Source organism: Mustelus asterias, chromosome 3, assembly GCF_964213995.1.
Source record: "Mustelus asterias chromosome 3, sMusAst1.hap1.1, whole genome shotgun sequence".
Lineage (NCBI taxonomy): Eukaryota > Metazoa > Chordata > Chondrichthyes > Carcharhiniformes > Triakidae > Mustelus > Mustelus asterias.
This window is the reverse complement of record NC_135803.1, coordinates 40,831,888-40,857,666: the sequence shown is the minus strand read 5'-3', so window position 1 is coordinate 40,857,666 and position 25,779 is coordinate 40,831,888. Positions and strand designations below refer to the sequence as shown.

Here is a 25,779-nt window from a genome sequence, read left to right as displayed (position 1 = left end):
AACCGTGACAAAAACCATTGTATCGCCAGATCTTCTTTGGAAAGACACATTCCACAAGGAGGTGGACAATGATGTCTTCCTCACCACAGACACCTTGAGGGCAACATGCAGATGGGGTGAGACTCCGAACATGAAGGAAGGATCTGACGGGGAGAGCCTTTCTCACTACCAGTCAAGCTCGATCTTGGTACTTGTTTGAAAGTTCTGGTGATGGGGTATTCTGCCAAATGACTTTGACAGTCTGCTCGGGGAACCATTGACGTCTCCTTTTCCCACAGGGCCTCTAGGATGTTACGTGCAGACCAATGCCTGATGGACTTGTGGTTAAAGGTGCTTCTCTGCATACATTTTTCCATGAGGGACAGATGGTATGGCATGGTCCAATTACTTGGAGCGTTCCATGACGTCATGTCCAGACCAAGTATCACAGCACAGGCATATTTTTAAAAAAACTTCCACAACTTCTTTCAGCCACAATGCCTTTAAAAAATGCAGGCTGCCTTTAAGTAGTAAGAAGTCCCATAACACCAGATTAAAATCCAACAGGTTTATTTGGAATCATGAGCTTTCGGAGCACTGCTACTTCATCAGGTGTGCTCACCCAGTCCAACTCCAGCATCTCCAACTCATGCCTTTAAGTAGCGCTAGCCACTTACGATAAAGGTCCCTCTCTGCTGCATGCAGCCAATCAACATTGTCTGTAGTGCTGGTTCCATGCAAAAAACATTTAAAACAGTGGACAATACCAATTTAACCTACCAGCTGAAACACAATGAATAGGTGCAGGTTAATTTTCCAGGGTTAGCCAGTTTAATCCTTAAATCAATCACCTCTAACTCGAGACAATTTACATTATTCCAGTTTTGTTAATTGAAGTCTTTATTAAAATTACTTTCCTTTTCTCGTACACCTTCCTTATATCTTCAAAAAGCAAATTGTTACCCCTCCTTAGGCTCACTTGGTGGTCTACAACATGCCATGGGGTGTTCGCTTTCAAGTGTATTACACCAATTACTTTACCAGATGTGCCAAGTTAAAAAGGATCAGGCTGCAGAGTGGAGAAAAATAAACCTGCATTGCTCAGAGCAAGCATGAACACACTCGCTGTGATTTTTAAAAGAAGCTTGTAGCTCACGGAAATAAAATCGGAAGTGTATTTTACAGGTCATTAGTAGCTGATTTACACAGGCATAGCATATTTGATTTGGCACAAAGGGACATAATAGGTGGAATTTTCCCAAAAAATGACCACAGGCCTGATTTTGTCAGCTGTTCACGCCATGCTCCCGCTGCAACGAGGTCAGAAAATTTCTTCAGGAACTATAACTTTCTCTTGAATTTGCTGATATAACCACTCTTGGTAATTCAGCACCTTTTGGATGAATCCAATTCTTCCAAATTTAAGGCAACCCCACTTGTGGTGGAATTTGGATCCAAAATTCCCTTATGCTACATGAGCAATCCCAATATAACTGTGACCGGAGTTCAGTAGAGAGAAATAAATTAGACCTGGACTTTCATGAGTTGGGCACAACCTTATGTCAGGGATTCCACAGACTTTAGAAGGGCAAAGCTACTTTTCAGTATCTTATCAGGTCAGTGATGTAAAGCGAGTTGGAACTGATGCTGAACTGATGTCCCAATGGCAGGAATTTCCAGGTTCCTGGGCCTCAGAAAGATTCAGCATATGTTCAGTGGAATGCCTGGTGAGGCCGGATCCACCAGTTTGCCCATCGGAGATTGCAGGTCCCAACTTGTGCTCTGTTCAGGATCATTCCAATCCCTTTTATTATTTCAATGGGTTTCCCCTTAAAAAGAGGACTTTTGGAGGAATGTCAAATTTTCTTATGGGTTAAGGATCAGGGGTTGGTGGCGGGGTGGGGTGGGGGGCTCATACTCCCACTGAAACTGAATAGTTAAGCTATAAATTGTGATGGGAGGGGAAATGGACATGTGCTAATCATGTGCAATTAAAGAGACCATGGATCAATAGCATCAATCCTGGGTGGGATACCTCACTATTTGCATTAGGATATGCCATTTCATTGATTCTTAAACCTTTTGTTATGTATCTTGTCTGTACCCTTTAGGGCCTTGACTATTTCCATAAATCTACCCAAAACCTGCTCTACACCAGTGAAAGCATTTCAGTTTTTGGAATAATCCCAACTCTCAATTAATTGCTCCTTTTCTGAAGCCTTCATGTCTATCTCCTGATATAATAATCTGAACTGTGCTCGTGTTCTAGTTGGGGCTGAATCCAGTCTCTACCACCCCTCTCAGATTTCCAGAGCCCTTCATCTGATGTTATAAAGGACGAGTGGAAACCACTGTGGAAATACATCCCCTTAACGCTTTCACTTATACACTTGAACCATTTTCAAATATATAAATTATTGAAGCTCCCAAAACATTAATATAGCTTAAAATGAAACAAATATGAAATGCCCTCTGATGTGGTATTGACATGGGACATAGCAGCTGATTACATCCAATCAGAGATATCGCTGACACTCTATCAAGTGTTGAGACTGCTTGACCATTTTGATTAAAAGTATATGACTAAAAGAAACCCCATAATCCCACAACAGTTGTGTAATGAAAGAGGCAATGGCCTCGGGGTATTATCGCTAGACTATTAATCCAGAAACTCAGCTAATGTACTGGGGACCCGAGTTTGAATCCCTCCACGGCAGATGGTGCAATTTGAATTCAATAAAAAATATCTGGAATTTAAAATCTACTGATGACCATGAAACCATTGTCGATTGTTGGAAAAACCCATCTGGTTCACTAACGTCCTTTAGGGAAGGAAATCAGCCATAATTACCTGACCTGGCCTATGTGTGACTCCAGAGCTACAGCAATGTGGTTGACTCTCAACTATCGTCTGAAAAGGCCGAGCAAGCCACTCAGTTCAAGGGTGACTAGGAATGGGCAATAAATCCTGGCCAGCCAGCGATGCCCATGTCCCACAAATGAATTTTAAAAATGCTTTCAACGTGGGTAAACACACACACTCACATATATTCACAAAAAGTCATTAGTGCTTTTCAGGCTGAGGATTAAACCACAACATTAACTTGTTAGTTCTGATCTTTACTGTTTTGTTGCTATTACTTCTCTGTTGAATTTTCCATTGTACAACATAAATCTTAAAATAAAATTTCCTTTCCTCCTTTCCTCCTAAGAACCAGTCTGACATGAATCCTGATGGAGTGTACCATGAACAACTGTTTTAGGGGTGGAAGTTGGGCAGCTCTCTAAGTAATCCAACTGTAGTGTTAGTCTTCTTAAGATTCAGAAACTGAGAAAAGCCAATGATTCCTAACCATGCTGTGATTTAATGTCAACACTAAACATTTCAAAAAATTGATATGATTTGGTATCAATTATCGTCTTGTAATGCAAACATTTCGTGATCAGTCAGTGAGCTAGTGCTTTAAATGAGCGTACTGTAGCTTTTGGTATAGCCCTTACACAAAGTTGCAGTCTTGAAAGCTATTTGGCAAATATTCAGAGCCTTCAGACTGAGAGACGACAGCCAGCAGTGCAAAAAAATAAACTGAAGGGAAAATTCTGAGCTCACAGCACAGAAGGACTAAACCCACAGAATGAGAAATGAACTTGTGAAAATCTGGAGGTAGGAATTACTGATGCCATTTGGAACACTTTTTGTTCAAACTGATAAAATGTGGATAGATGGTAAGTAGACAAACATATATGGTCAATAATAAAATTAAAATAGCTTTATTCATCTAAAATTAATGGTCATAAAGTAAAGGATACAATCTTTCTGGTCACTGTCTTACACTTTTTCAGTTTCTGTGACAGCAGGAGACGTCTGGCACCATCTGCTGACCTGTGAGTGTTTTTATGCTAATTATTTAGAATATCTTTCAATAAAATTAGTTAAATAATAAATTATGGACAATTTTGATTTGATGAGCAGAATGCAGAAATTGAAAGAAACTGAAACTTCGTAAGTTTTAGAACAAAAAATGAAAAAGAGAGGATTGTTATCGCTTGTATCGTGTTTTTCTAAAATACACTGTCAAAATTTATAACTGGAAATTAATGATGGAGTGAATAATTGATAGTTTACCTATAAGCAATGGTCTTGTTAACTTAAATTCCATATAGTTACTCCATATATTTTTGTGTGCACTGATGTCAGAAATTTAATCCACTTTAAATCTCAGCTTTGAGAGTGACTGTTTATTATAATGAATCACAAATTTGGTTGTCCAAAATTTGAGACGTGTCTGAATGATATAAAATGAAACTATATGCGTTGAAAATAATTTCAGAATCAGAGAGTTAAAATAGTTGGAGGCACAAATCCCTAAATGTAATAATTTTTGCTATACTATCTATAATTGTTATTCTAGATGTGTACAATGTAATATCCAGAAATACTGTAGGAAGTTCTAAGTAGCTCAACTCTCTAGCTCTTCTTCATGTCTTTATGGCTTTGTCACTGCCTGATGCACAAAGCTAAAAGCCAGATGTGTGCTAACTGTCAACACTGTTACCCCACATACCAGGTGGATAGCCTCAGGCTAATGCTTTACTTTGGGAGAAAAACCCATTACTGTCCATTGTGAACAACAGCAAGGGGGAGCAAATGGGCTGACAAAAGGCATCCTCTTGTCCTAGCTAAAGAATGATGTGTGGGCTCAAGGACTGGCAGGGGCTAAGGATTGTGAAAGAGAGACCAAATGATGTGTAAATAACAATAAAGAATTTATCACTGAAATTATAATTCAAGAGTCAGGCCAAAACATCACCATCATGTTTTTAACCATGGTGTTACATTGAATTGTATAGTCTACAGCATAGAAACAAGCCATCTGTTGTTTATGCTCCATATGAGCCTTCTCCCATTTAATTTAATCTCTCTATATTAACATATGCATCTATTATTTTCTCTCTTGTATAATTTTCTAAATTTCCCCCGAAGTACATCTGTACTATTTACCGCAAATGTGACAGGGAGTCCCATATTCTCACCACTCTCTGGGCTGGTGCAACCAAGTGAGGAGGGGTTGATAAGCTCCTTTCTTTGCCCCCTCCCTGTTTGACTGCAACAGTTGTTTCTGTTTGAAAAGAATATACTTGACAATTCAGTGAGCACTTAACCGTTTACGCACTGTGGTAATGAAATAACCAGGACAGATTTTCTTCAGTGAAACAAAGAGGTTGTTGCATGTTATTACATATAAACCAATCTAAGTAAAATAATAAAACACATACAAACTTTCAACACAACACAAAAATACAAATTACATAATGGGAAAGATTAGGTTGGCCAAATTGGAGTCCATAAAAATGTAAAAGGGTATACAGTCTGTAGTTTGATGACTGGACTAGCTTCAGGCTGAATTTGTTGGTCTGGATGCTTTAATTTAAAGATACAGATGACTTAGTTGGTTGTTCTTTGAGAGACGATAGCGCTGGGTTTTTTAAAGAAATCTCTGGATCCTGAAGGGCATCCGTGATGATCACTGTAAGCAAATAGGGCTCAAAGCTTACTAGCTGGGTTGGGGAAAGAAGGAGGCAGGAGGCACCCCACTTAGGTCGTCTCCCTGAACTGTTTCTCCTCAGTTCAGCTGAGAAAACATGTGCTTAAAACATACAAAGGATTGGCTTGACATGTGACCTTCTTTCTCCAACTGCCAGGGGAATTTTTAAAAATGGCATTGCCCAAATGTGACTTGATTAGCTCACGCCAGAAAGCTAGCGTAGTCAGGGTCCTATTGTCCAAGCAATTAGTCTTAGTGGCCCATCTCCAACAGTTGAATACTTTAAGTGATTGCCATAGATGCTTTGCCAGTGAGACAGGAGATCTGAGTCCTTTGTACCCCCATGATGTCATTGTCTTTGATGGGTTTTTTAGACTGAAGCGATTCCAATGAATTGGAATGTGGAATGTATAGCAATGCAAATCTGGGTTAGCCATCTTGGGTTGTAAGTTCAAGCCACTTTAGTCACTCTGTTTTTTAAAAGTTTGCTTTTAAAAGTTCAATTCAGGTTTCCAGCTAGTGGATTAAAAATCATTTTTTGGCATAAAACACACCCTCTTGACAGGGTAAATAAATTTCCTCTGAATTCCTTATTAGATTTATTAGTGACTATCTTGTATTTACGGCTTCCAGTATTGAACTCAACGACAAGTGGAAACATTTTCTCCACCCTATTGAATCCTTTGTAATTTTAAGAGCTCTATTAAGCCACCTGTCAGTGTTCTCTAGAGAGAAATGGTCCAGCCGGTTCAGTTTACCTCAATAGTTAAGACACTCTCAGTTCTGGTATCATCCATGTAAATCTCCTTTTTGTACCATCTCCAGTGCCTCTATATGCTTTTGGTAATATGGAGACCATGTGATACACAGTATTGTCTAACCAAGGTTCCATATAAATTTAACAGAACCTTCTCTACGTTTGAATTCTATTCTTCTAGAAATAAACCCCTGTGCTTTGCACGTTTTTATTACTTGGCTAACCTTGTTGCCAATCTTAATGGTATGTGTACTCTACCCCTAAATCCCCTTGCACCTTTACTCTATTGCCCTTGGAGTAGGTGGCCTTCTTATTCCTCCTACAAAATGCACCACGGCACATTTATCCATACTGCAATTATTTTTTATACATGCTTATTCTGTATGTTTGTTAATGCCTTCTTGTATTTTGTCACAGTTCTCCTTGGAATTAATATATTCACCAATTTGGTGTGATCCACAAATGTTGATATTATTCTTCTGAATTCTGGGTCCAAATGATTGTGTAGAGTGAACAATAGTAGTTCCGGCAGTGTCCCTGTGGAGCACCACTTCCGCCTTCTATCAATCTAATTCCCCAACTCCAGCTTTCTGTTTTGTAGCCAGCTTACTGGCCATTCTGCTACTTGTCCTCTGACTCCACATGCTCTGAACTCTGACAAAATCACCTCCTATCAACCTGTATCCAGGTCAGTTGCACCACAGTGTGTGATAATGAGATATGGCATTTGGACTGCAACATATACTGCTTAAAATGAAGCTCAAGCTGCAAATAGATGTGACGATTTTCCATGGTAGCCTTGATATTGTGATATCAGGCTACCATGGAAGGCTACGTAAAACTAGTGTGTATAAACTTTTAAATATTGTTAACTTTCACAATTTTGTATTGGATGAATTGTTGATGTTAGAATCACAATATCCAAAATGATGATGGCTGGATTGGACAGAAAATGTTGGTCACCCAGCATAGTAGTGCCCGGATTTAGGGTAGAACCTGGGTCTACAAGGTTTCCTCTTCATATAAATCTGGGTCCACATTCTGGTCACGTGTAGAAGTTTGATCTTCCATTCTTAAGTCTTGTAGGCATGTTTGGGGAGTTTCTAGGCCAACTGAGGAATTATCCTCATTGGAGGATTCTTGTCCTTGACATTACTGCAGCAAGTAATACAGTGCGGCATCAAGGAGCCCTAGAAAAACTGAGGCCAATAGCAATCAGGGAAAACATTCTCTACCAGTTGTAGTCATAGCTATAGCATAGGAGAGGATGGTGGAGGGCAATCATCTCAGCTTCAGGACATTGCTGCAACAGTTCCTAAGCAAAGTGTCCTAGGCCAAAATATCTTTGGAAGCTTTGCCAATGACCTTCCCTCCGTCATTAGGTAAGAAGTAGGGATGTTCGCTGATAATTGCACAATGTTTAGCACCATTTGAAACATCTCAAATACTAATGCATTCTGCATCCATTTGCAGCAAGACCTGGACAATATTTAGGTTTGGGCTGATAACTGGCAGTAACATTCATGCCACATAAGTCCAGACAATGACATTCTCCAACAAGAGAGAATCTAAGTATCTCCATTTGAAGTTCATTGGCAGTACTATCAATGAACCCCATATTCAAAATCCTGGTGGTTATCATTGACCAGAAAGTTTATGGACCAGCCACATAAATACTGTGGCTCCCAAAGCATGTCGGAAACTGGGAATTCTGTGGTGAGTGAGTGACTCACCTCCTGACTCCCCAAAGCTTGTCCATCATCTACAAGGCACAAGTCAGAAGTCTGATGGAATTATATCCACTTGCCTGGAAAAGATCAGCTCCAACACCACTCAGGAAATTTGACACCAGCCAGGACAAAGCAGCCTGCTTGATGAGCACCCCATTCACCACCTTCAACATTCATTCCCTCCACCATCAGTGCACAGTAGCAGCAGTGTGTACTATCTACCAGATGCACTGCAGTAACTCACCAAGGCACCTTCAACAGTACCTCCCAAACCTGGGACCTTTATCAGAAGGATAAGGACAGCAGACGCATGGGAACACCACCATCTGTAACTTTTTAAGGTCTCACACCATCCTGACTTGGAGCTATATCACTGTTCCTTCACTGTTGCTGGGTCAAAATCCTGGAACTCCATCCCTTACAGCATAGTGGTGTATCTTCACCACATGGACTGCAGTGATTCAAGAAGGTGGCTCACCATTACCTTCTCAAGGGCAGTTAGGGATGGGCAATAAATGCTGGCCTTGCCACAAGTCTCACATTCCATGCACAGAGAGGATCTTTGTCCATTCTACCCCTGCACAGTTGATAATTTAAATGACTTTGATTCAAAGACTTAATCTGACATCACCAGAGCAACGTGATTTTCTGAGGCACCTGAGATGTGTACTTAAAGATGTGGGCTAGTCATTTTCATTGTATGGTAATGACTCCTCACTGTAAGTCTTGTGAGGCAGTGGTGGTATTGCTGCCTCTGAGCCAGAAGCTTCGAGTTCAAGTCCAGGTGCAAGACTTGGATGGCCTAGAAAAGAATGTTCATAACATGGCCAAAGAGGTTGAGTATCAACTTGTAAATTTTTCTCACAGCTGCCAATAGTAGGTGGTAAGAGCAAGAGAGATTCCTGATCAACCATGTGATGGAAAGCAATTGGAGCCTCTACCATCAGTATCGATAGCTCTGGATTACAACATGCATGTAAAAATGTATGTTGTCTGAGCAACTTGGACTCCTTGGGGAGTGACCAGTTGGCTGGATATCCTAGGACATTATTCTTAGGAACTCTTGCAGCACTGCCCTGGAACTAAGATGATTGGCCTCCCACGACCTCAACCATCTTCTCCTGTGTAATAGGTCTGATTCCAACGAGTGGAGATTTTCCCTCCGGTTCCTATTGACTCAGATTTGTGCTAATGGCTTCCTGTTGGGGTGAACTCTGGACCTGCATCTATGCCTGTCCTGTGGTGGAAGTTGTGGTGCTGTGGGTCAGACTTGTCTTTGGGCAGAGGCTGATGAAGAATGATTCCTTGGCTGAAAATTGGGACATATATGCCCTAACTATGGGCATGCAGGAATTCCACTTCCAGAATTTGAGCTCATAATGATTATCATTTAATTAGCAAGCTGCATGAATTAAAGATGATATACAGGATAAACGTTAGGACCTACACTTTGCTGTGTCTGCATGAATTACCTGAGCAACTTAAACTTCAGCATAAAGCCATCTCTACCAGATTTTATTCAGTTATGCAATGAGGACAAATGACCAGAAGGTTATAATTAAAATGTACTTTTGGCAGAGTTCAGTTTAAAAGTTTAAAGTTTATTTACTAGTGTCACAAGTATGCTTACGTTAACACTGCAATGAAGTTACTGTGAAAATCCCCTAGTCGCCACACTCCGGCGCCTGTTCAGGTACACTGAGGGAGAATTTAGCATGGTCAATGCACCTAACCAACACTTCTTTCGGACTGTGGGAGGAAACCGGAGCACCCGGAGGAACCCCACCGTGCTGTCTACAATAAGTCAATATCATGAAATTGATATGTAGCTCCTGTTTGCAAGTTATTAAAAGTTTTATTTTTCTACGTTAGTTTTAATAGTTTATTTTTTGGCAAAGTCACCTGTCAATTGCTTTGAACCACATGCCTCATGGAAAATATTTCTGTGTGTGACGTTGCACGCTTTCACCACAAGAGGGATTCCTCCACCTCTCCATCCACTGCTTTAACCTGGTTGTAGTCAGCTGCTACACACTATCGTGTAATGTGGCTTCGGAGAAATACCTAAAGGGGAAAAAAAATCAAGGACAGACAGTGCGGTCAATGTAATGGAGACAATTTTCATAAAAATATAAAAGTCACACTAAATGTTATTTGTCAAAAAATATTTCTCCTTTCGCTGCCTTCAAAAAGTTACATTGTTTTCTTCCTTGGCAATTTGCCATGTCTGCCAGATTTTCTCCAATGGTCTGGTTTGTTTTGAATCAGACCCATCAAGAAAGGTTTTTTTAAGCAACCTGTTCCAGTTTAACTGTTAACCAACAAAAGCTGAATCTGTAAAATGCTAATCATGTGAAAATTGCCAAATGTAATGAATATAGATGGACGATAACTGTGCCGTGTTTTTGGTTGTAGAATGCCTTTGTGGCATTTATACACTGCAGACTCAAATTCCACATAATGCATGCATGAATGGAAGTTCACACAGCCCCTATAAATATTGGAATCAGTCAGGGCAAGCTGCCTTCGTTGATCGCAAGGACAACCAAGCAACCAGTGAAATATGAACACTTGTTATCCAGAACATACTCGGCTTGGTGAGATGTCTCCCTTGTGATAAACTTACAAATATTTTCATATTGGGGTGGAGGCTGCCGAGGAGGAGAGGCTATGAGCAATGCTTTTTGCTGGGGGAGGTAGACATGTTTCAACAGATCTTGGCAGATATCAAGGAGCTCAGAGAGAAGAAAAACTTTGGTAGGCGTGTATTATAGTCAAAATGATTTAACTGACTGAAAGATAGTCTGCACATGGTTGTTTTTAACTGGCTTTAGGAAGCAAGTCACTATCAGGATGTGGATGGAAAGCAGTCACTGGCTGTCATCCTTGAACTTTAATGCTCCAGTCTTTAAAAGTCCATTGAATTCCTTTGTAGTTTATTGACTCAGACCCACATTGATGAACTAATGCCAGAACATGAACAAATTTTTGATCATCTAAGCTTTGTCTTGTAGCAGATTGGAGCAGTTCTGCGATTGAGCAGTAAGCCCGGTCTCCAGTTTTCCATTGAAGCCCCTCATGTAGTGGTCAGTGTGTAATAACTTCAGTCGGGCCGTTGAGGTCGGCCTATTGGAGTATGAGCTCCCTGATTAAGGATCCAATTGATGGGCCAATCAAGGAGTCTTTGCCTTGTACTTAACCAGGAGTGTCAGTTTCTCTGACACCCCCCCTCCCCCCGGAGATAGACCGCTAACTACGAGCACTCTGTGTACTGCTTTTAGAGTTTGTAAATAAAGGGATTTTGGGTGAAGGGACTTCTGCCTCTGAAGACTTATGACACAGTTCATACAGATTTTCATCAAATTTGTATTCTCATCAAAAGGTTAAAAACGAATCAGGTGTTTAATTCTCCTGGCAATGCTTTGCCCCCCCCCCCCCCCTCCCCCCCCCCCCCCCCCCCCCGCCGAAAAGGAAACAGTTGTCACAGGATACACATACTAATATGTCTGAATCCCCTGCACATGAACCAGACCACCACTGTCTGGTTTTGCAAAAAAGCTTTCGATCAATCTCTAATATAAGAGGTGGTGAAAGTGAAATTTGTTTAATCTTTATCAATGCCCTCTAACAGTTGGGACAGTGTTGGCTTATTCTCTCATTCTCTTTGCATGCATACAGATACAAAATTGTTGCACACCATTCCTACTGCACAGTGCTTTTGGGCAATCTTTTAGGCAAGAAGGGCTATCTCAATCTACTGGGTGGAATTTTAAGTGTCAGCTCAGGCGGTAAAAGCGGGATGTGGCCTGTCGGCTTCTCCCGCCATATTTTTTGACACATAGTCAAAAAAGATATCAAGGAGGCAGGCGGGTGCCACAATGTCGGCCTGTCGGGAGGCTCTGAGTGAACCCATCCCACCAGCAACTTTGGATCCTGAAAGATGGCACTGCCCAGGCATGACACTTTACCCCTGGGGGTTGTACGCACCTGTGCACCTCTGGCGGATTCTGTTCGCCAGGTACATGTCATGGGGATCCTGTGGTAATTTATATCGGCATGAGGACATAGTCCAGTGTGGGGGGGACTATCAGGTGTAAACATCTGATCTGCATATTAGAACAGGTGCAAATGGAGATCGCGATATTTAAAAACAGGATTCCCGTTATGTCATTGGCAGGGGATAGGAACATTCAGGTGGGGAAATCCTACCGGTGTAAAAGCCATTTTGGGACTCCCACTTGATTCTCCATCTCCTCTGCCATTCCTACCCGCTGAAAACAATGGCAGAAATTTCCCTCACTGTCTTTTATGTAATATAAAAATATTGCATTTTAGAAACTATTACAGGGTATTTGTAACAACTAATGCATGCTTATAGTGCCAGGGACCCAGGTTTGATTCTAGTTTCTGTGTGGAGTTTGCATGATCTTCCCATGTCTGCGTGGGGTTTCCTTCCACAGTCCAAAGATGTGCAGGTTAGGTGGATTGGCCATGCTATATTGCCCTGTAGGGTCTGAGCAAGATACTCTGTCGGAGTGTTGGTGCAGACCCGATGGGCAGAATGGCCTCCTCTGCACTGTAGGGATTCTATGACAAATGTTGGATAAAGGTAAACCAAATTCCTCTCTCCACATGTGTGGTAATGAAAACCTGGAGACACCTGCATCTAAATGTTTATTGAAGTTCACATCATCTCTGCATTAATCTATTTACAGGTCATGCTAATTTATCTGCCCTGTCAGTAATTAATATTATTGAATAATTACTGTCACAAATAAGATGATGCTAAAGTTAAGTGTTATGGACACGTGTGGGAGGTAGAACTCCTTTATTCTCTAATTTTTCATAAGTAAAGTTTAAAAAAAAAGGCTGTGGTACTTGTTCCAGAAGCCCTTGGAATGTGTAGCACACAAGCGGGCACATAAACATTAGAAAAGAGGAGTTTTTACAACTATCAATAACTTAACAGTAAAAAGAACCACAGAAATAGATATCAGTTCATGTGATTTCCAAATTCTGGAAAGTCCAAATTGAGAGGTTATACCCAATTTCTAATTTAGGTAAGTTCCTCATTGAAGGCAGAATGCCTTTAAGATGATACCACAGTGAGCTGAGGTTGACTCATCCGTACCATCATATTCAGAGACTTGGTCTGCTTGGCACACAGTTGCCGGTGGCTTCCAGATAAATAGAATTTAGGGAGTGTTTGTTGCAATCTGCTTGATCAGCCTGGGGTCTTACTGCTTGATGTTGGCAGGTTGGAGATAAATCATCAGACAGGCCTGCTTCTGAGTTCTCAATTTTATAAAGAGATTAGAAAATGGTCACTGGAATCACATGACCTCCTTCCTCTGCAATGATTTCATAAAGGATGCCTGGATTTGGCTTTTGATTTGTGGCTTATTATGTCCCAGTCATTAGCTTTTGAAAGAGTGACCCTAATCAGGGGAGCTATTATTTTGGTAGACCCTTAGATTCCACTACAGGGGCAAGCTTATAAAGATGCAAATGCCATCCATTCTCTTTCATTAGCTCCCTTTTGAAATGGACCTTGACAGTCCCAAGTGTGAGATTCCATGAGCAACATGTTGGGGCATGTCTTCAGCACAATTCATATAATGTCATAGCGGTCACCTTACAATTCCAGATATCAGATGACTTGTGGCAGCTGTCTTTTCTTTCAGTAAAGTTCATTCTTAAATAAGGGAAAAAAAAGTTTGATTTACATAATTAATGAAGCAACAATGTTGTATAAATTTGCCTTTGGCAGAAATGTGTATCTCTGAGAGCAAATCACCAGCCCATTTAAATGCTGTTTAACAATGAAACAAATCAAAAAAATAAACTTTCAAAAATACACATAGCATATCACTATTGCTCAAATGAGTTCCACAGAAAAGGGAATAATTTGTAACCCTGTTTTCCCCCCAATTCCTTTCATTGTCCATGGAAGCTTCTTATCCATCCCATTACAAAATAATACTTAATTTTAACAGCTTACCCATCCAATCTTCTAATGAGGTCTCCCTCTTTCCCTTCATCTTGGCTCTGTATCTCAGTATATTCAGATTGTTGCATGTTCACCCTTCAATGTTAATTGCTTATGCTGCGCAGTTGGTTCTCGGAAGTACTACGTTCAACTATAATTTCATACTACAAGAAACCAATAGTTCCACATTTAAGATCAATTCATTCTAACAGAAAAAGGCAGCAGGTGTGAGATGAGGATATGGAACAAAATGGAAGTGTAGAACTTGCTAACACGTGGGACGATTGTGGTGAATAGCAACCAGGTGAGTATGTAAAGAAGAAAGAATTAGAAGCAAATACTGATTGGGTGGCTGAAGTAAGCTGGGAGGAGTGTAAACATTGTATAAAGCTGTTGGGCTGAATGGTCTGTGTCTGTGCTATACACCATGGCCGGAATTCTCTGGTTGTTCACGCTCCGCCATCACTGCCAGAGAGGACGGAGCCCAGTCAAATCTCCATTCACTGCAGCGGGATGGGAAAATCCGACTGGTGTGAATGGCTGGAGAATCCTGCCCCATGTGTAATTCTATGAAAACAAAGTAAACCTGAGCACATACAAACATACAAATTAGGAGCAGGTGTAAGCAACTTTGCCCCTCGAGCCTGCTCCGCCATTCAATAAGATCATGGCTGGTTTGAGTGTAACCTCAACTGCACATTCCTACTTACCCCCAATAACTTTTACCGAGAAAGAAAGAATGAAAGGTCGAATAAAGCCAAAGAGGAATAAAATATGGCCACAGAAGATTAAAGTAAGGACTTGCATTTTTATAGCACATTTCACAATCACTGGACATTTTAAAGTGCTCTACGAGCAATAAAGTGTTGTCACTACTGTAATGTAGGAAACATGGTGGCCAACTTCCACACAGCAAGCTGCTACAAACCACATTGATGTGGAGACACCGGCGTTGGATTGGGGTAAACACAGTAAGAAGTCTCACAACACCAGGTTAAAGTCCAACAGGTTTATTTGGTAGCACAAGCCACTAGCCTTTGGGGCCACCGCTCCGAAAGCTAGTGGCTTGTGCTACCAAACAAACCGCATTGACAGGAGGTGAGAAAGCTGCACACTGAGTCAGGATTGCTCTAAAAAACAACTCAATTGAAACAAAAGAAAGAAAGATAGAAATAGAACAAGGGAAGTAGTAAATAATAAATGACAAAGGAAGAGACAAAAATAGATTCGATTTTACATGGCATTATAACATGCTTCTGAAATATCTTGAAGCTTCTGCAATGGAAATAAAAATTCAGTCGTAAAAAGTTGGTCAATTCGATATCACGTGTTCCCCCCAAACTTTTGTTGAAAGCTTTGGCCAATGCCTCTCTCGTCGGAGACTAAACTAACTGTTCAAAATAGTTTGCAGAATCTGGCTCTGTGCAATTGCAGCAAGTTTCATCTGTGATGTATAATATTGTCTTCAGTCCCTTCTGAAATAAACTTGCACATTGTTGGGAGTGTGGATTGCAGCAATTAGGAGCACTCTTTCAGGAGCACTAACAGTTATGACAACCTTTAACTTTTTAGGGTTTCACACACCAACATTTAGTGAAAAGGGGCCTGGAAAAACTGATTTGATTTGATTTATTATTGTCACATGTATTAGTATACAATGAAAAGATTCGTTTCTTGCACGCTATACAGACGAAGCATACTGTTCATAGAGAAGGGAAGAAGAATGTAATGTTACAGTCATGGCTAGGGTGTAAAGAAAGATCAACTGGACTGTTGCAGCCCTTTTTTGTAAAGCTGGGTGGGGTTTAGCCATAGAACAACATCTGTCAGCACTGTTGAAGAAGCATTAGTTTACATCCATTAAAATTATTGATTTCTGCATCTGAATTCCCAATGTGTGCTCTCCGTTCAATGATGATGATGGAATAGAAAATTCTTAATGTGTACCCTTATGTGATAATAGACATGGTTTCGTGACAGGCATCATATCAGAGCCTGATCATAGAGATATACAGCATGAAAACAGGCCCTTCGGCCCAACCTGTCCATGCCACCCAGGTTTCCTAAACTGAACTAGTCCCATTTGTCTCCGTTTGTCCCATATCCCTCTAAACCTTTCCTATCCATGTACATGTCCAAATTTCTTTTAAATGTTGTAATTGTACCCACCTCTACCACTTCCTCTGGCAGCTTATTCCCTATATGCACCACTCTCTGTGAGAAAAAGTTGCCCCTCAGCTCCCTTTTAAACCTTTCCCCTCTCACCTTAAACCTATGCCTTCTAGTTTTGGACTTCCCTCCCCTGTGGAAAAGACATTGGCTATTCACCGTATCGACACCCCTCATGATTTCCGAAACCTCTAGAACATCACCCCTCATCTCCCTACGCTCCAGGGAAAAAGGTTCCAGCCCATCCAGACTCTCCTTATAATTCAAACCTTCCAGTTCCCATCAATCAATGTCCAAACACATAAACTTCGAGCAGAGGCTGTTGAAAAGTGATAAACCTGGTGAACCTCCCCTATCCTGATTAATCGAAGACTACCTAGGGTGATTGTAGCAGTAGCACCCTTATGAGATCACATAACTCAGCTCAAAACTGGAACATTCCTAGAATTTATTCCTCAGTTCATCACAAAAGAATGAGTTTTTAAAACTGTGATCATAAAACTAAGAGAGACGAGTTCTGAGCTGTGTTCAGCCTTCAGTGAGTTGACCTGCCCTGTCTTACACTTGGCAAGCATCTAGCCTCCACTGGCTCTTTGCCTGCCAGTACAGTGTGTAAAACTTGGGTGCAAATCCATGACCTACCTTTCTGTGCAGCATTAGTTCTCCACTTCTCCACACATTCTCCCATGGACTGTTCCATTTACGGTAACTGTATGAATCATGATTAACTATACATGTTACAATTCAGCGGGGAAACTTTCATTGATCAAGTTTCAGATCAAGATATAAGCTTATTTTTGAAACAGGAAAATGCCATTTGGCCTAAGTAGCCTTCTCCTTTAAACCTCTGCTTTCAATGCATTCCTGTTATGCATGAATAAACACTCCTTTTTGGAACAGGCCTGAAAGATGAAGGAGAACTTTATGCCAGTCAACAAAAAGCTTTTTTCAATTCCACTTACAGTGTTTGAAATAGAGAATCAAAACACCAGTTCTTACAGTGACGATGCACTGACCTCCCCACACATCCTCTTCTATTCCTTTCATACACGTTCAACTTGTTGCTGCCTCTGTAAACTTCGAAGGTTCTAATTCCAAGTCTCCTGAACATATAATGCATTGTGAATTCCTTTGTTCTCCAGAATGCCAATAACCACGGATTATTGACAATACTTTTATTTCATTCATTGGAGCTTAAGCGAAATGGTAGTTTGAGGAAAATGTTGCCCTTGGTGCAATACATAAAAGTTTCAATTAATTCACAAGGGCAACTAATGTGAGCTTGACCCCTTATCTCTCCAGATCTCCCAGCAGAACCTCATAACATTCCTTCCATCCCCTCTCCAATCATTATCAACAATTCCCTCCCATTCCATGACTTCCTTTAGATTACAAACACAAAGGTCCATTGCAATACTTCTCTTTCTACTTCCAACCATGCTCACCTATTCTTCTCTTTTTATACAACATATTAATGCAAATATCTTCATGCAAGCTGTCTGCACATCCACCAACTCTTCCCAGCACATTTTTCTCACTTCACAGTACATACTTGTCTTTCCATTTCTCACCTCCATTTGCTCATTCCATCTTGTTTCTTCCCATTGTAACACATGCATTATACGAACAAGTCAAACCGATTTCCACTCTCTTATCCACAGCTATCCATGCTCTCTTTCTGTAGGAGAAGACACTCATACTGTAATGGAACAAGATGGGGGAGGAACTGGCACTGTTACCAACCACAGCAAAAAGAGCAGAAAGTCATGGAGTTCAGCAGAGCCAAGCAGAACGGCAATGCTTGGGATTAACCCCAGCTGAGTGTCTGTATATTGCGTGTAATCTTTCATTATTTTCTACAAAGATGTAGCAAACTGCAAAACTTCAAGCTGCATTATCCAGGCTATCACCTGAAAATGCCCAACTTCTATCTTCTACCTTAACTCTTGCCTCTTTTCTCTTTCTTCTAGGTCGTTCTTGACAGCAAGAGACTCCTGTACAAGAAAAGCCTTAAAGGACAATCCTCCTGATAATGCACCATAATGGATTCATCGCTCCCAGGCACCGGCTTAGACATTAGCATTCACCATGAACAGTGAGGCAGAGGGATTTGCACATGGTAAAGCATGCAGCATGAATGTGCAACTGCAGGTTTTGGTTGCCAAGGCAGCACAGGAGACAGGTAACCACTTAGCTGAGGACCACAGTGATAAGAACTTCAGGGATCGAATGATAAGATAAAATGTCTGAGTATCACACAAACAACTGCGCCAGGCTTTGGAAAGGCGTTGGTGAGGCCACACCTGGAGTATTGTATGCAGTTTTGGTGTCCTTATCTGAGGAAGGATGTCCTTGCGATAGAGGGAGTACGGCAAAGGTTTACCAGGCTGATTCCTGAGATGGCAGGTCTGTCATATGAGGAGAGATTAAGTCAGTTAGGATTATATTCACTCTGGAGTTTAGAAGAGTGAGAGGAGATGTCATAGAAACATATAAAATTCTAACAGATTTCGAGAGGGTAGATTCAGAAAGAATGTTCCCAGTGGTGAGGGAGTCCAGAATTAGGGGTCATAGTTTGAGGATAAGGGGTAAACCTTTTAGAACTGGGGTGAGGAGAAATTTCTTCACCCAGAGGGTGGTGAATTTGTGGAATTCACTACCACAGAATGTAGTTGAGGGCAAAACATTGTCTGATTTCAAGAAGAAATTAGATATAGCTCTAGGGGCTAAAGGGATCAAGGGATATGGGGGAGGGAGGGGGGATCAGGATATTGAATTTGATGATCATCCATGATCAAAATGAATGGCGGAGCAGGCTCGAAGGGCTGAATGGCCTACTCCTGCTTCTAGTTTCTATGTCAAGGTATTCAGCATTATGGCTGAAAGCATGGAGGACTCCACTTCCAGCTTACCTGGCATCATCGGCACGGTATCGGCACTCTGCCAGATGGGCATCTCCTACAGCTGAGCCACCCAACAGGAATTTCCGCTCTCAAGCTTTGCAAACCTCTGTGGAAGCTCAAACTTGTGCAGAGTTGGAGAGGTAGAGATCCACCTTGCAGCAATTGGTAGAGCAAATGGATGATGACTTTCAAGGAGTTAATCATCTTTTTCAGCCCTGCTCCCCAGGTGTCAGTGGTATTTTGGAGCATTACTGATGTGCTGAGGTCTCTCAGGATGTCAACACATCTGTTCCTTTGTCATACCCTTCACTTATACCTGCCATGGTACCAGTTCATCAGCTGAGTCAGACTGCTCGGGAAGAAGCTGAGATAAAGCAGTCTTCAGCCAGGCCCTGACAGGAATGAGCACCCGGAAATCACCAGCTATAAGTACCCCAAGGGTCCCAACATTAGCAACATCAGCCTTCCATCAACTTCGCTGAGGCTACCAAGGAAGCACCTAGTAGGAGCAGTAGATTTAATAACCTACCTGTCTATGTCAGGTGCCTAACCTATTACCAAAACAGCACCATTAAAACGGCGGCTGCTGAAAGCGCAGATCACCATTTTGTCTACCAGCACACCCTGTTTTCATTGAATTGGCAAGGTTAAAATTGGTCCTTATAGAACAATTAAGAGGCTGGGATTACCTTCAAATTAGGGGCAGCAACCCACCCACAAGAGCTACTGGCCCAATCAGAGGGTGGAAAGCTCAATGTCGCCATCACCAGCTGTGGCCGGTGTTGAGGGTGCAGCTCCAGCCTGAGGGTGTCTAAATGGTGAGACATCCTCCGAGACATGTAAATATTTTTGGGGAAGCCGGAGCCAGGCAGACAGGCCACAAAAACCAGTGATGGAGGTGATGGTGGTCGGGGCTAGTGAAGAACTGGCTGTGCCATTGCCACCATGCAGCCATGCCAGGGGCACCTCCAGGTGCCACAAACGATAATCAAGGAGGTTTCCTCTACGGAACCATCAGGTTTACTCCACGTGACAGCGGGCCCTCCTGACATGATGCCCTCAAAAGGCATTAATTGGCGAATTAAGTGGATCAATTTATTGTCTGGTGGGTGGGCAAGCTGCCAACACAGTGGTGGCCAGTTGCTGGCAATGTGGCTTGGCAGCATAAAGACACCAGTCACCCCTCCCTACACCTCTCCCTCTCATTTTGCCAGCCCTCTCCTCTCCCAGCTTGCCCTATCGCTTAATGGGCCAGGAAAATTTAGCTCCAAACTTGATGTTTGTGTATTAGATTTTCAGCACCTGTCAGCATTTTTGTTGCTTTTGTTTATACAGTATAATCTAATCTTGGTTTTATGACATCATTTGAATTTCTTGATAAGAATGCGGCCCTGTAATCATTCTGAAGTATTCTCTATATAAAATGATATAAATTGCTGGCTGTCCTATTGAATCTGCCACTGTTTGTTGTCAGTTAGTCAATGAATGACAGCTTTTGTTGCTATCTACTGACTCATGTTGTTTTTATATAATGACTTTAGTTTTATCACAATATGCGATTACGGAGTGTCAGTGAAACTAGGCCAATTTAAGACATGTGAAGCATTGGAACATTAACTCAAACGTGAAGATATATTTAAATCTTAAGACTCGGAAAAATTCTCCATGTTATACAAATAATGTTTTCTGAAACTCGACGGACAATTCGGCAAATTGCAGGCAGCTCCCTGGGCTGGAAAACATCATGGAAAACTGAGGGCAGGACTTTCCTTTCAGTGGATGGTGAACCCAGCTATCAGGTTCAAATGTGAGCCGGAAGCCTGTACAGTGTGGGAAACAGTCACTTGTGATTTTCTCCAGTAAAATAAATGGTATTTTTCAGAATATTATTGAATTAGCAGGCAGTTTATGATGCCTCCTGGCAAAATGATTCTTCACTCTGTAAAAATACAAACGGTCCTTAGCCGTCAGGGACTGAGGTAAAAAACAAAGATAATGACCAAGGAGAATGAGATTTCTAACAGGACCGCATAAAGGCCACTCAACACTGTAGACATTCCTGAACTGATAGCAGGGAGTCGTGTGACGCCTTGTGTACCCTCTTATCTACACAAGTCTCCAGCAGGAGTTAACAAGTGGCACCCAGCATGTATGATAAGCTAAAAGATGACCTTCAGCCAGAACGATGGACAGAGGGGAGGAAATACCTGCCCTGGGTCATTGGTCAGGTGGACATGAACAAACGATTGACATTGGCCAAACAACCAGAGCCTAGGAATAAATGTATGTATCTGTTTGGGGGGAGGGGGGGGGGGAGACTTCTGCCTCACTAGGCAGAAGAAGACTGGGAAAAAGCTTCCTAACACCTCCACCAGTTCGTGAAGACAAAGAACAAAGGGAAGAAGACTGCTGTAAACAGAACAAACAAGAGATTGCCACTCCAGCTGCAGAGATTGGCTGCCTCCACTTGTCCCTTCTCCGGGATCAGTAAAACATTCTCATCTTTCACAAGTCAAATGCCTTTTCTGTCTATTTAGCTTTGGCATCATAGTTAAACTGTTGTTTCTTAATAAATTCCTTTAAAATCACTTTAAAATCCCTTTTTTTGAGTAATCTGTGACCACTGAACCTACACCACTCCATCTGACGAAGGAGCAGCAAGCTCCGAAAGCTTATGGTATTTGCTACCAAATAAACCTGTTGGACTTTAACCTGGTGTTGTGAGACTTCTTACTGTGCTTACCCCAGTCCAACGCCGGCATCTCCACATCATGACTACCACCTACACCTTACACCAGGGAGGCGAGAGGATGGGCTCACCATTCAATTAAAGATGGTGGGCCGGCTCTCAAAGCAAAAAGGTCAAACAGAAGCCTTACCCCATCAAAACAGCAGCAGGAGTCAATAAAAGGTAAGTGAGGGAGTGCGGGCTTAAAAATGGAAGTGTTGCCTATGTTTAAAAACTTAAAATAAATAATGGCTTTTGAGACTACCTCTTCGTTGGGGGGTTGAGAGAGGGGGCTGCCCCTCTGCAGGGTGGTCGACAGCTACTGCTGCATCCAGGGTGGTGGAGGGGGCCTCCAGGCCTGCGTGGAATGCTGATAGCCTCTGATTTGCCAGTGGGATCCTGAAGGCTGACTGGAAGATTCTAGTTTGCACGCATTAATAGGCCCTTAATTATTTGGATTGGCCACCCCACCCCGTCCTCCAGTGCCAGTCTCTGAAAAATGCCCTGGAGGTGGGATGATTTCAAGAAAATGGCATGGAGGCTAGTGGCACTATCCTTAGCACCCACCACCAATCCTAAACCCAGCGGGGGCTATAAGCCAAGCCCTTACTTCTTGAATACATGCCTGATTTGTCGGGCACCTGATTTTTTTTCAATGGGTGAGACCTTCTATAATGAGTTGCACATGCCTAGGGTTACCAAACCTCCCCCAGTGTCCCAGAGTGTCCTATAATGAAACATTAATCGCCTCTGGCACAGATGGGAGTTGTGACAAACACTCTGACACCACTTAGCCAGCCACATCCTCCAATCACACCCACCTTTCTGCCTTCACAATCAGGCATCACAAAATCAATACTAATTAAAATATCTTTATCTTTGAAATATCGTTCTCAATTTTTTAAATAAACAATTTAAAAATGAAAAAAAAACAATTGCCAGACAGTTGTGATGGTATTAAATTAGGCTGTGCTCTTGTATTGATTGGCAGTAATATTATCCAATCAGACCACCACCTCAATTTGATTGACAGTGGTGCTGCCCAATCAGTAATAACTCTTTGTTAACAAATCAAGCAGAAACTTGTGGGTAGGGAGACAGGAAATTATCTGACTGAACCTTCCAGAATATGTCCAAAGATAGTTGGTATTATTAGCTATGGTCTCATGTGCAACTCCATTAAAATATTAAAATTTTGAGATAGATTCACGAGAATTCCAGAGATAATTCTGGAAAAGGTGGCACGGTAGCACAGTGGTTAGCACTGCTGCTTCACAGCTCCAGGGTCCTGGGTTCGATGCTCGGGTCACTGTCTGTGTGGAGTTTGCACATTCTCCTCGTGTCTGCGTGGGTTTCCTCCGGGTGCTCCGGTTTCCTCCCACAGTCCAAAGATGTGCGGGTTAGGTTGATTGGCCAGGTTAAAAATTGCCCCTTAGAGTCCTGAGATGTGTAGGTTAAAGGGATTAGCGGGTAAAATATGTGGGGGTAGGGCCTGGGTGGGATTGTGGTCGGTGCAGACTCGAGGGGCCGAATGGCCTCCTTCTGCACTGTAGGGTTTCTATGATTTCTATAAGGAACTTAATTTATGCAGATAGATTGAGAAGTTGGCCCCATGCTCCTTTGAAAAGAGAAGCTCGAGAGCAGGTGTTCAAAAATCATGAGGGGTAGAGGCAGAGTAGGTAGAGAGAAACTTTTCCTATTGGTGGAAGAATTGAGAACCAGAGGACACCGATTTAAGATGATTGGCAAAAGAAGCAATGGCGACATGAGGAAAAGCTCTTTATGTGCAAGTAATTAGGCATCCAAAAGGATGTGGCCATGGTGGAGGCAGGTTCAATCGTGGCTTTCAAAGAGAATTGGATCATTATCTGAAAAAAGTTACACCAAGTGTTGGGGGTGGGGAGGGGTGGGGGGTGGTCAGCATGGTGACACTAGTTAAATTGTTTTAGCAGAAAGCTAGCACAGACATGACAGGCCAAATAGCTTCCTTCTGTGTTGTAACCATTCTATGAATCTATGAGGCAGATTCTCTGGCTTCCTCGCGATGTCCTTCTCATGGTGGGAGGCATCGTGCCATTAGCTGGCCAGCGTGAGCAGCCAGAAAGTTCTGGCCTATATCTTTGGATGACAGCAGGAGCCCTGCCCATGCCCTGCCCTGACAAAGGGTCATCTAGACTCCAAATGTTGGCTCCATCCTCTCTCCACAGATGCTGTCAGATCGGCTGAGATTTTCCAGCATTTTTCTGTTTCTGCCCAAAATATACCTGGCACAATTTGTCACAAGGGGGTTAAAAAAGACTGACATTTATGTAACAATTTTCATGACCCCTGAATGTTTCAAAGCCCTTTACAAACAGTGAAGTAATTTTTGAAAAGTTGTCCTGTTTGAAAGAGAGGAAGTGATACTTGAATTGTACAGAAGCTTTGTCCGATCAGGAATATTGCATTCATTTTAGGTACTGAACCTCCGGAAAAATATATCAGCCTTTAGAACAGTGCAGATTCACCAAAATTATACAAAGGATGAATTATGAGGACAGGCTTGTGTTGCCTTGGTTTGTACTCCCTTGAGTTTTGAAGATTGACGGCCTACCTTATTGAAGTGTATAAAGGGATTTGATAGGCTTCAGCAAGAGATACTGTTTCAAATCATCTTTCTAAAAGGATTCCAAATGTCACATGACTATAGAAATGTTATGCTTGTCCATGGCTGTTTTCCATGAAGTAACTATGATGCCGCCACCGTGCAGCAGTCCACAGTCCACATATTAATTGACTGGGAATCAACTGTGTGCGAAAGCAGTCCATGTCCAAATGCAGCAACACCTGGACAATATCCAGGCTTGGGCTAACAAGTCGCAAGTAACATTCACGCCACACAAGTGCCAGGCAATGACCATCTCCAACCAGGGAGGATCTTGACATTCAATGGCATTACCATCACTGAGTCCCCCACGATCTACATCCTGGGGGTTACCTATGACCAGAAACTCAACTGGACTAGCCATATAAATACTATGGCCGCCAGAGCAGGCCATAGGCTAGAAATCCTGAGGCAAGTAATTCACCTCCTGACTTCCCAAAACCTGTCCGCCATCTACAAGGCACATGTCAGGAGTTTAATAGGATACTCTCACTTGTCTGGGTGGATGCAGTTCCAACAATACTCAAGAAGCTTGATACCATCCAGGACAAAGCAATCCACTTGATTGCTACCCCTTCCACAACCATTCAATCCCTCCATCACTGACAAATAGTGGCAGCAGTGTGTACCATTTACAAGATGCACTGCAGGAACTCACCAAGTTTCCTTAGGCAGCATATTCCAAACCTATAACCACTACAGTACTTCTTAGTGTCACGCTGTTCATTGAATACTTCCTTGTCAAATAAATGGCCTGAATTCAAGAAATCTGACTCTGGGGAAAGACATGTTGTTTGTTCCTTTTCAGAATGCACTGAGCTGGGACAGTTCCTGTTCTGTGTGTACTGGTGTGCTGATGTGTCAGAATGTGTATGTGACACAGAAACAAGAAGGAACTGCAGCTGGTTACCTCTGCATAAAAGACAAGCAGGAAAAAGATATATATCTCTCTCTCTCCCTCTGCTACTGGAGAAAGCTTAGCAAAAGCCACAAGCTAAAGGAAATTGGACAGATTTTCAGCCACCCTGCAGAATGCAGTATCTCCAAACAGAGTGAACTCTACTGGAATCACCCAACTTAACAGCCGCAACATATCGCCATCACGGACATGCCAAAAATTGATTTGTATTTTTTTTATTACTTTTATCTGAACTTTTAACTTCATTTGATCAGAGTGTGAAAGTGTGTGTTGCATTTTTTCCAATTTTTCTTGTGTTTTTTTTGTAACTAATAAACTTACTCTTTCTTCAACTCAGGAAAGTCTGGTTAACCTGTCTCCTTTTAGAATGTAAATACATTTAGAAATGGTACACACGGGGGAGGGATTCAATTTA

At 42.0% G+C, this 25,779-nt stretch overlaps 1 long non-coding RNA gene across 1 annotated transcript; it reads left to right on the top strand.

The window, feature by feature from the left end:
* The first annotated feature begins 3,527 nt into the window (after window positions 1–3,527).
* Window positions 3,528–25,554, top strand: LOC144490112 (uncharacterized). The gene is made up of 3 exons (XR_013497157.1): window positions 3,528–3,643; window positions 18,141–18,352; window positions 25,254–25,554. It is a non-coding gene; the product is annotated as an uncharacterized LOC144490112 (long non-coding RNA).
* The last annotated feature ends 225 nt before the right edge of the window (window positions 25,555–25,779 follow it).